Source organism: Azolla caroliniana, unplaced genomic scaffold (assembly GCF_043228905.1).
Source record: "Azolla caroliniana isolate FFs.n. ecotype wild unplaced genomic scaffold, voAzoCaro1.0.p SCAF_603, whole genome shotgun sequence".
NCBI classification, from domain to species: Eukaryota; Viridiplantae; Streptophyta; class Polypodiopsida; order Salviniales; family Salviniaceae; genus Azolla; species Azolla caroliniana.
In genome coordinates, this window is record NW_028231038.1 from 9,570 (window position 1) to 18,267 (window position 8,698).

Consider the following 8,698-nt stretch of genomic DNA (forward strand, 5'->3'; position numbering starts at 1 on the left):
CGTTATTGTCAACGATGGGATTTGAACCCACGCCCTAGAAATAAGTCCACACTTGAAAAAGTTGCTAAAGAGTGTTAAAAAAGAGAATGATATTTTAAGTGGTGTCCATTCAGGTCATTGGGCAACAATTAAGCATATCAATGTGCAATGCATGCACTAGGTCGAATAAAGGACATGCTTACAATTTGTTATGGCTCTCTTTTGTACAAGAAAGACGTAGTAGTTATTTCATGAAACGTTTGGTAATGCTAGATTATTTAATTTTAGTAATGACAACTGTGGGATTTGAACCCACGCCCTTTCGGATTGGAGCCTAAATCCAACGCCTTAGACCACTCGGCCAAATTGTCGATGTGTTGATAACATCAAAACAAATCCACACTTGATAGTGTTTCTAAAGAGTGTTAAAAGAAAGAAAGAAAGAAAGAAAGAAAGATATATTAACGTCTTTTAAGGCCAAAATTGGCCCATGAGACAAATGGTTTACAAAAAAATGGGATATTTACCCATTCATCGAAAGTAAAAATAAGATAAAAATAGAGTTTAAGCTTAATAGTTCTAAGTAAATAACAAACTTGTCCTATATAAAAACATGTTCTACAATCAAAATGATGTTAAACTAGGCCTAATTTCATTTCCATCCAAGTCTCTCGAAGAGAAGCAGGAGGTCAAAGGGTTGTGATGTGGATGTGGCCCGTGGTCCCAATGTAAAAGATACCCCAACCATAGCTTCTTGTCGACGTAGCTCACATTCCCTTATCTTCTTAATCTTTTCTACTCCACGTCGACTTGTTTTGAAGCCCAACATCTGAGGGCGTTTGGTTGTTCTTTGCATTTCTGCTTCCTCAAGGGAGAGGCCGAGCAGCGTAGGTGTATCCACATTCATCGTCTCCCTTTGTTCCTAAAAAATTACACTAGTTACATGTTGATGAATAGTAAAAGGGTTATGGTTAACACTTTGTAATTTATTCTCCCTATATTGTTTTAGTTCTAAGATATACCTACCTAGTCTCTTTAAATTCGGGGTATCTAATAGTTTGGAGAGGGTGGGAGAGGGTCCTAATATGTCTTGGTATTCCGCCCGTATCTCGTCATAAGTTGGGCACTTGCATTTAAAGTGATATTCATCCTCTATCTCTATGTGGCATAACCTACATAGCCTTTCCTCTCTAGGGACTCTATTAGCCCGACCATTCTCAATCTCAAGTTGGTGCTCAAGATGATATCCTAAGTTGTCCAATAGCCACCTTTAGTGCATTTGATAAGAATGTATGTGGATATCTTGGTCGTGTAATAAAACCTAACTTAGAGAAGTGCAAGAAGTGTTCCTTATAGTACAACATTTTAGATGGGAGTGGCTCTCGTGGGGTGATCCATTTATATGGAGTGTAATTTGCCATATTTCAAGTGTTCCTTATAGTGCAACATTTTAGATGGGAGTGGCTCTCATGGGGTGATCCATTTATATCAAGTCTAAAAAGAGAGTGATATTTGAAGTGGTGTCAGTTTTGGTCGTTGGACAACAATGTTAAGCATATCAATACGCAATGCAAGCACTACGTCGAATAAAGAACATGCTTACAAATTATATTTTATGGCCCTCTTTTGTACAAGAATAACGTAGTAGTTATTTCATGAAAATTTTGGTAATGCTAGATTATTTAAATTCACTAATGACCACTGTAGGATTTGAACCCACGCCCTAGAGACAAGTCCACACTTGATAAAGTTGTTAAAGAGTGTTAAAAAAGAGAGTGATATTTTAAGTGGTGTCCATTTAGGTCGTTGGAAAACAATGTTAAGCCTATCAATGTGCAATGCAGGCACTAGGTCAAATAAAGGACATGCTTACAATTTGTTATGGCCCTCTTTTGTACAAGAATAACATAGTAGTTATTTCATGAAAAATTTGGTAATACTAGATTATTTAATTTTAATAATGACAACAATGGGATTTGAACCCACGCCCTTTCGGATTGGAGCCTAAATCCAACGCCTTAGACCACTCGGCCAAATTGTCGGTGTGTTGATGACATCAAAACAAATCCACACTTGATAGAGTTGCTAAAGAGTGTTAAAAAAGAGAGTGATATTTGAAGTGGTGTCAATTTAGGTCGTTGGGCAACAATGTTAAGCCTTAGATTATTTAATTTTAATAATGACAACAATGGGATTTGAACCCACGCCCTTTCGGATTGGAGGCTAAATCCAACGCCTTAGACCACTCGGCCAAATTGTCGGTGTGTTGATGACATCAAAACAAATCCACACTTGATAGAGTTGCTAAAGAGTGTTAAAAAAGAGAGTGATATTTGAAGTGGTGTCAATTTAGGTCGTTGGGCAACAATGTTAAGCATATCAATGTGCAATGCATGCACTAGATTATTTAATTTTAGTAATAACAACTGTGGGATTTGAACCCACCCCTTTTCGGGTTGGAGCCTGAATACAACGCCTTAGACCACTCAGGCAAATTGTCGGTGTGTTGATGACATAAAACAAATCCACATTTGATAGAGTTGCTAAAGAGTGTTAAAAAAGAGAGTGATATTTGAAGTAGTGTCAATTGAGGTCGTTGGGCAACAATGTTAAGCATATCAATGTCAAGCACTAGGTCGAATAAAGGACATGCTTACAATTTTTTATGGCCCTCTTTTGTACAAGAATAACGTATTAGTTATATCATGAAAAGTTTGGTAATGCTAGATTATTTAATTTTTGTAATGACAACTATGGGATTTGAACCCACGCCCTTTCGGATTGGAGCCTAAATCCAACGCCTTAGACCACTCAGCCAAATTGTCAGTGTGTTAATGACATCAAAACAAATTCACACTTGATAGAGTTGCTAAAGACTGTTAAAAAAGAGAGTGATATTTGAAGCGGTGTCAATTTAGGTCGTTGGGCAACAATGTTAAGCACATCAATATGCAATGCAGGCACTAGGTCGAATAAAGAACATGCTTACAATTTGTTATGGCCCTCTTTTGTACAAGAATAACGTAGTAGTTATTTCATGAAACATTTGGTAATGCTAGATTATTTAATTTTAGTAATGACTACTGTGGGATTTGAACCCACGCCCTAGAAACAAGTCCACACTTGAAAAAGTGTCTAAAGATTGTTAAAAAAGAGAATGATATTTTAAGTGGTGTCCATTTAGGTCGTTGCGCAAGAATGTTAAGCATATCAATGTGCAATGCAGGCAATAGGTCGAATAAAGGACATGCTTACAAATTTTTATGGCCCTCTTTTGTACAAGAATAATGTAGTAGTGATTTCATTAAAAGTTTGGTAATGCTAGATTGTTTAAATTCGCTAATGACAACTATGGGATTTGAACCCATGACATCAAAACAAGTCCACACTTGATAAAGTTGATAAATAGTGTTAAAAAAGAGAGTGATATTTTAAGTGGTGTCAATGTGGGATTTGAACCCATGATATCAAAACAAGTCCACACTTGAAGGAGTTGCGAAAGAGTGTTAAAAAAGAGAGTGATATTTTAAGTCTTGTAAATTTAGGTCGTTGGGTAACAATGCTAAGCACATCAATGTGCAATGTAGGCAAATCTGGAGGAACTTGTTTCCACACATCATCATCATTATTATTACTATAATAATAATAGTCAAATCTTCAAACAATCGACTCACTGTTTTCGACTCTTCGTGTGTCGGCTTTCCGAATAGTCGGATCTTCCCTGTCATAGAGTCGGTTCTTCCTCCCACTGGAGGGACATATTCCCAACAGTTACTTCGTAACCTTCATCGATGACTTCACTCGATACACTTGGGCATGCTTGATTGCGAAAAAGAGCGAGGCACCGTGAAGGGAGGATGTTCATCCTCAACACCAATGAAGTCAGAACCGCGTCGTTCACAAAAGGACAGAAGATCAAGTCGGACATCGACCTATGGCACAAGCCGTTCGGCCATGTTAACTTCCTACGGCTTCGTGAAATGCAGACGAAGAACATTGTTTTTGGATTGCCGAAATTTAGTGGCCAGAATGGCCAAGTCTGCGAAGCCTGCAAGCTCGGGAAGCATCACTGGCTTCCATTTCCCAACGAGCGTAATCGAAGTCGAAATCCGCTCGATGTGATCCATTCGGATATATGGGGACCAGCACAGAACGTGAGCATCGGAGGAAGCCGTTACTTCGTAACCTTCATCGATGACTTCACTCGGCACACTTGGGCATGCTTGATCGCGAAAAAGAGCGAAGTCTTCGCATGTTTCCTGAAGGTGAAGAGCCTTTTGGCAAGGGAAACCAGGTGAAAGATTGAGTGCCTAAGGTCCGATGGCGGGAAGGAGTACTTCTTTGACTAGTTCTCGAGTTATCTACAAAAGGAGGGAATTCGACGCAAATTCTCGTGTAGATACACGCCGCAGCAAAATGACGTGTCCGAGAAGAAGAATCGGACGATAGAGGAGGCGGCAAGGGCGATGCTTGAAGAGAAGCATCTGCCGAAGTTCTATTGGGCTAAGGCAGTCAGAACAACCATCTACCTTCAGAATCGGGCATTTGCCAATGTAGGAGTGTCGCCACATGAGTTGTACTTCAAGGAGAAGACGAAATTGGCACATTTGAGGGTCTTCGGTAGCATCACGTATGTGCCTGTGCTGAAGGAAAAACGGAGGAAGTTGAACGCCAAAGCCGAGTAGTGTATCTTGGTTGGCTACTCGGACGAACAGAAGGGTTATAAGTGTTATAACCCCCGAACCAAACAATCTCGCCTAAGTCGTCATGTTGTGTTAGACGAGTCCGCGTCGTGGTACTTTCCTTCGCCTCCAACCCCTGACGACTCCATTCCGATCTCTGATGAAGAGGTCAGCGAGGCTGAAATGCCTCGGGACGAAGGAGACATCAGAGCTCTTGAAGAGAGTGTTTCTCCTGATCGAGAGTCGACAACATTGATTTTGTTGCTGACTGGAGAATGGTTTGAGTCGGATTGTCTTGAGCTCCGCTCGAATCGCCGACCATTCTTCTTCCACTTGATCAACCAGTAGTCGAAAACATTATGACCAATTTTTCTGCAATGAGTGCAGAAATCACTTGATCGACCATTCCTCGACTTCGATCGTGGTCGGTGCCCCCTATTTCTTGGTCGACTAGTGTTTTGACCAGTTCTTTCTACTTGTTCTCTCGATCGATTGGATCGTTCAATTGACTCACTCAAATGGTGGGTTTCTGCCAGCTCATCGATGGTGAGTCCCATCGATTTTCGCCGAATATCCTCCGTGAGGACTTGTCTAATTGTCTCATCTAGATTTAGATTCGGGCAGTTGTTGGCAAAGGTCATATAGAATACCTCCCAACTACCCAGCCAGCTCGAAAGGAGGGCAAGGGCTTTAACTTCTTCTTCGAAGTTAATCCCTTGGGAGGAGAGTTCAAATAACACCTGATCGAAGGTGTTGATGTGGGAGGTTGTTGGATCCGTCTCTCTCATCGTTATGTTGAATAACTCTCAAATCAATATCAACTTTGATGAGGAAGATTTCTTCTCGTACAACGCCATTAGTTTTTCCCACAAAGAGAATGAAGTTGTCTCCTTTGCCATGCTAAAGTAGACGTTTTCGACCAGGTGCATTTGAATGGTCAACTTGGCTATTTCATCCAGTGAGTGTCATTTGTCTGTTGTCAACGAGGCTAGCTTGGTCTTGTGCCGTATTGCCTTGGTTTGATGTCGGATGATCAGTACATCCCATATCATCTCCTTCCATAGGGCAAAGTTCTTGCCGTTGAACTTTCAGATTTCTACTCCAGTACTAGATGTAGAGGCCATGTTTTGTAGGAAGTAAGATTTTTCTGACCTAGTCCTTTCCTTCAGCTAATTCTTCTCTTCTCAGGTTTATGTTGTTGTTGCCGCTGGACTACAAGTCGCTCTGATACCCATTTTTGTCAATATGATATATCAAATGAATGCAGAAGAGTGCATGAGGACCTACAAGGTAAAATGTGTACAACAAACAACACAGATATGCAACAAGAAGAAGAAGAAGAAAGATAGGCAATAGACAGATATTAAGCTTCAATGGAAGTTCTCTCTTATTCTCTTCTTTGTAACTCTTTTCTCTCCAAGACTATCTTTACAACGGTAGGCTTGAGCTTATATACTCAAGCCCTAGTTAGAGATTGTGTTCACACTAAGGATACAAAGTAGAAGGGGTCGTCCTTTTATGCCAACACTAGCAACAAGATGATTGGATTGGCTATTTGCATTTTGTGGAGTTTTCTTACAATAATTCAATTCATTCTTCTACCAAATTTATTCCTTTCTTTGCCAACTTGTGCGTGCTCCCCTGTTGGACAATGTTTGACCATCCAGAAATCTTGAGAAATCCTGTTGTAGAGGATTGTCTATGACCTTTTGAGCTTGATGAAGCTCCAAAATATGAGGCGAAAACTGTTTGGGACTCCAAAGTTGTGCACAAAAAATTGTATCATTTTGTTGATTGGTTGGGTTATACACTTACTGATCTAACATGGGAGCTGGGTGAAAATCTCAATAATGCCAAAGAACTTGTAACTAAATTTCATCATCAATATCCGAATTAGCTAGGTCCTAGTTCATGCATTGTAGCGCGTGGAACTTGTCGTCAATGGAAGGGGATAATGTTATGAACATATACTAAAACTCCAAACTTATAATAGAGATTTGAGCCTATGACATCTTTTAAAAAGACGTGTAACCTCAACCAATAGGATAGATTATTTCATACATATTATTTTTTATAACTTTCATTAGATCATTAGCACACATATGCGATATTATGAAATGTCACCACCCCACATGGGCTAATACATGATCACCAAGTGTCATGTTTGCATGAATGCCAAGTGGTGATCATGCGTACATATGAGTTGGCGAGCATGCATGTGTCCAAACCATGCTATATACGCATGTCTCCGAGTATTGAATGCCAATCTTTGGCACATTCTTATAACCCTTGTTCTCATTGTTGTAAAAGAATACGTGTGCAGAAGTGTATGCGTAAGAACACAGAGTACACGGTTCGATAGTACGACAGTTCAGTAGAACACAAAACTCACGGAGAAAGAGAGGGAGAACACAGAGTACACGATTCGATAGTACGACAGTTCCGTGCTCAGTGAGCACCTTTTATACAAGCCCTGACTATCGGGCTGACACAAGTATTGCTAGTACTTGACCGCTCATAAATGAGTCTTCTACACTAAATCCCAAAACTATTCCTTATGAGGAATAACATTCTAATGGCCTCTTGATTTAAACGTCGCCATGACCATAATTTGCGTACGGTTTTATGCACCCAATCTACGTACAGGGTTACGTACCCGTTTACACACCCAATGTTGAGCTTGTCTCTCAACACTCCCCCTCAAACTCGGCTTGAGATTCCATCTGCTTTTCCGGATCTTCGCTCCAGCCTCCCCTGGCTTCACGCCTCGCTCGCGCTCCTCGACCCGTTCGATTCCGCGCTCTTTGACCCTTCCGGTCAGCTTGTTTGCTCATGCATCCCTTCTCAGCTCCCTTGATGTCGCGGTGTTGGCGCCTCTTTTGCTGTCCTTTCCTCCGCTTGGCCCTCAGTCAAATCGAACATTTCGATTAAATCGATCACTTCTGATTCAATTCCACTTTCAACCAAATTGGCTGTCTCCAATTCGTCTTCTATTTTCATGCCCTTGACAACATCAGACCATGTCTTGGCCTTGGTCTTTATGCCCTCCTTGGCTATATTTCCCCTTTGTTCGGTTGTCTTCATCTCTTCCTTGTGAATACGGCCCCTGTTTTCTTCTTCTTCGGCTTCTTCAACAGGCCCGAAATCGAATTCTTTATCCGATTCGGCATTGCAATTAGTACCGCTCCTTTCATGCTCTTGTTCCTGTTCCTGTCTCCCCCTCAAGTTCGGCGTGTCGAGGTGCCGCAAACCCAGCTCAATCGAGAAATGTCGTAACTTGTCGAGACCAAGGGGCTTGGTGAAGATGTCGGCAATCTGCCGACCCGTCAAGACATATGCCAGTTTGACCTCACCAGAAAGGACACGCTCGCGAACGAAGTGATAGTGCACCTCAATGTGCTTGGTCCAGGCGTGGAACACAGGGTTCTTCACAAGGTGGATGTTGCCGAGGTTGTCACAGTAGATTGTCGTTGGATCGGACATCTCTACGTGTAGATCCCGTAATAGCCGTTTTAGCCAAATGACTTCGCACGTAGCGACAATCGCCCCTCGATATTCGGCCTTTGTGCTCGACAATGCTACTGTCGACTGCTTCTTACTGCTCCACACGATCGTCGCACTTCCTAGTGAGAATGCGTATCTAGATGTGGATCTACGATCGTGGGCATTTCCGGCCCAATCGGCATCCATGTAGCCCACTAACTGCTCGGCTACATCTACACGATACAACAACGCCATATCTTTCGTGCCGCTAACATATCGTAATATCCTTTGTGCGCACTGAAGGTGCTCAGTCATGGGTTGCGACATAAATTGACTGATCATTCCGACCGGATTGCTAAGGTCCGACCGAGTGATCATCAAGTAGATGAGGCTTCTGACAATCTGTCAAAACCGTGTCGGGTCGCACGCCTTTCCCGAATCTCGGCGAAGCTTTACGTTTCTATCCAGAGGGGTCAAGATGGGCTTACAATCTTCCATCCCGAACTTGAAGAGCATATTCAGCGCGTAATGGCGCTAGCTGATCGATATGCCTT

The 8,698-nt window shown here is 41.8% G+C and overlaps 3 non-coding genes across 3 annotated transcripts; all 3 read right to left on the bottom strand.

Annotated features, from left to right (window-relative positions):
• Positions 1-270: 270 nt before the first annotated feature.
• TRNAL-UAG (transfer RNA leucine (anticodon UAG)) lies at positions 271-350 on the bottom strand. Its single transcript has one exon. It is a non-coding gene; the product is annotated as a tRNA-Leu (tRNA).
• Positions 351-1,940: 1,590 nt separating this feature from the next.
• TRNAL-UAG (transfer RNA leucine (anticodon UAG)) lies at positions 1,941-2,020 on the bottom strand. Its single transcript has one exon. It is a non-coding gene; the product is annotated as a tRNA-Leu (tRNA).
• Positions 2,021-2,724: 704 nt separating this feature from the next.
• On the bottom strand, positions 2,725-2,804 carry TRNAL-UAG (transfer RNA leucine (anticodon UAG)). The gene has a single exon. It is a non-coding gene; the product is annotated as a tRNA-Leu (tRNA).
• Between the last annotated feature and the right edge of the window lie 5,894 nt (positions 2,805-8,698).